This window comes from Dasypus novemcinctus, chromosome 1, assembly GCF_030445035.2.
Source record: "Dasypus novemcinctus isolate mDasNov1 chromosome 1, mDasNov1.1.hap2, whole genome shotgun sequence".
Lineage (NCBI taxonomy): Eukaryota > Metazoa > Chordata > Mammalia > Cingulata > Dasypodidae > Dasypus > Dasypus novemcinctus.
In genome coordinates this window covers 139,631,248-139,633,999 of record NC_080673.1, presented here as the reverse complement: position 1 = coordinate 139,633,999, position 2,752 = coordinate 139,631,248, and the positions used below count along the sequence as shown (strand labels likewise).

At 35.1% G+C, this 2,752-nt stretch overlaps 1 non-coding gene across 1 annotated transcript; it reads left to right on the top strand.

The window, feature by feature from the left end:
• Positions 1–997: 997 nt before the first annotated feature.
• On the top strand, positions 998–1,098 carry LOC111766171 (small nucleolar RNA U13). Its single transcript, XR_002798283.2, has one exon. It is a non-coding gene; the product is annotated as a small nucleolar RNA U13 (small nucleolar RNA).
• The last annotated feature ends 1,654 nt before the right edge of the window (positions 1,099–2,752 follow it).

The following is a 2,752-nucleotide window of genomic DNA, read 5'->3' as shown; positions in this document are numbered from 1 at the left end:
TGCAGGCAGAAGGATTGAGTTGAAATACCTTATGATGAGAACAGACTTTCTGTTCAAGAAGAGAGAGGTTATTGTGGATTGAAGGTAGATAGCAAGGAAGAGAAAAATCGAAATGAGATTGGAAATGTAGGCAGGGCCAAATTATGGTGGATTTTTTTTTCAGAATATATTAAAAATTTATGGAAGTCTTTCTTGAATCTTGCACCATTCAATATGCTAGAATGAGATGCTGTGTTGTTCCCTCTCCCCATGATAGCTTTGAACAGCCAGCAAGAACTGGCAGAAATATAATTCTTAAAGCACTAGAAAACAGCTAAAGGACTACAGTAATAGAGCAATTTCTGAATAAAGAAAAGGCTACAAAAGTTAATGCTTCTCCTGACACTTTTTCTGGCTCCTTCCGTATCCCTCACTGACTCAGTCTAGAGTCAGCTCACACTCCTAGTGCAAATCCTGGCCCTGGTTCCAGAGGGAGCAGAGTAATCTTTGTGTACATACCAGGATCATGTATGTTTGGCTCAATCTGTCAAATAGTGGCTTCAGGAACTCAACATCAAACTTGTCCTGCATATCTTCGGCAACTCATGGAGCTCTTCTACAGAACGCTGGAGTACAACACTCAAGTCATGCTGCCTGAGACAAGGGGATTTCTGGCTATAGAATATATAGTTCAGTACCCAGTACCCTAAGGAGACTGTTTCCTAAAGAAGAGAGGACACTTGGAACATGTAAACAAGGAAATTCCTAGGGCCATGGGTGAATGCCCAAGACAAGATGCATGTGTATAAAGAATCAGAGGGCCCTACAGTTTGGACATAGATAAGACTTGACACAGGTAAATCTTCAAAGTCTGGGAAGGAGTCTAAATTCCAGGGATAATATAATAAAATATCAAAATATCCAGGTTTCAACAAAAGGTCACATAACATAAAAAGGAACAAGTGATGACCCAGGCAAAAGAGAAGATTAAAACATTAGACACTGTAAATGGTATTCTATCCTTCTGTGGTTCATAAGTATGCTCAGTGAGTATTTATGTGTTTGTGTGAGATGTGTCTTCCTCAAACTTAGTTACAATGTAGGGACCCACACCTGAATTTTAAAAAAAAAAATAGGTCCTAAACATCCTCACAGAGCTAAAGGAAAACATGGAAAAAGAACTAATATAATCAGGAAAATAATAGATGAACACAAAGAGACTATCAATAGAGAGACAGAAATCACACAAAGGAAACAACATCTGAAGTTAAGAATAACATAAATTAAAAATTCCATAGATGGGTATAAAAGCAGATTGGAACTGGCAGAAAAAATAATCAGAGAACAAGGAGATGAGAAAATTGAATCCATTCAGTCTGAGGAGAAGAAAAAAGAAAAATGATGAATAGAGCCTGAGGAACCTATGGGAAACTATCCAGCATATAAATATACATATTGTAGGAAACTTAGAGGAAGAAAAATGAGAGAAAGGGACCGAGAGAATAGTCAAAGAAATAATGGCTGAAAACTTCCCAATTTAAAGAAAGACATGAATATATACACCTAAGAGACTAGAAGATTTCCAAATAGGATAAATCTAAGCAGACCAATGCCACAGTATATTATAATCAAATTTGTTAAATGCCAAAGATAAAGAAAAAACTCTGAAAACTAAAAAAAATGAAGCAACATGTTACATATAAGAGAGTCTCAATAAGGTTAAGTTCTGATCTCATTGGAAACCATAGAGGCAAGAAAACAGTGGGATGAAATATTTAAAGTGTTGAAAGTAAAAATTGCCAACCAAGAATTCTATATCCAGCAAAATAGTCTTTCAAAAATGAGGAAGAGATTAAGACATTCCAGGTAAACAAAAGCTGAGGGAGTATGTGACTACTAGACTGCTGTGATGAGATATTAAAGAAAATTCTGCAGGTTGGAAGGAAAGGACAATACATAATAGATTGAAGCCAGATAAAGAAATAAAGATCTCCAGTGAAGGTAATGATGGGTAGTGGCAATTATTTTTGTCTTGTAACTCCACTTCTTATAGGATCTAATAGGCAAATGCATAAAATGTAATGATAAATCACTGTTTTTTGGTCACGTAATGCATAAGCATGTAATTTGTGATAAGAGATACACAGTTTGTGTGTATTATGGAAATTGAGTTGGTGTCAAAGTAAAGGAGATAGTTACATATTTAAGATGTTAAATGTAAGCCCCATGGTAACCACAAAACTATTGGACAATATGCAAGATCATAGAAACAGAAATTAGAGTATAGGTTCCCAGAAGCAGGATACAGGGAGATAGGGGAATTAATGCATAATGGCTGAGGGTTTCTGTTTGGGGAGATGGGAAAGTTTTAGTAGTGGAAGGTGAGGGTACTGCAATACTGTGAGTGTGATTTATTCCCATTTAATTGTATGCTTGGGAATGATTGCAAAAGAAAGCATATATTGTATTTATGCTCCCACAATTAAAAGAAAAAAAAAGAATTAAAGAACAACTAAAGATATAATGATAGTTAAATGCAATTAAATGCAATACATAATTCTGAAAGGTATTTAACTAGAAAAGAGAAAAGACTCAAAAGGAGCTAGAGAAAACTAGAATATGGACTATAAGCTTAATATTGTTAAATTGCTTAAATGTGGTAAGGGCAATTAAAATGTTTAAATATGTGAATATCCTTGTTCTTAGATGTACAAGGCAGTACTAATATTAAGGATCATTATGTACAAACCTACCCTCCAATGTTGTATACAAT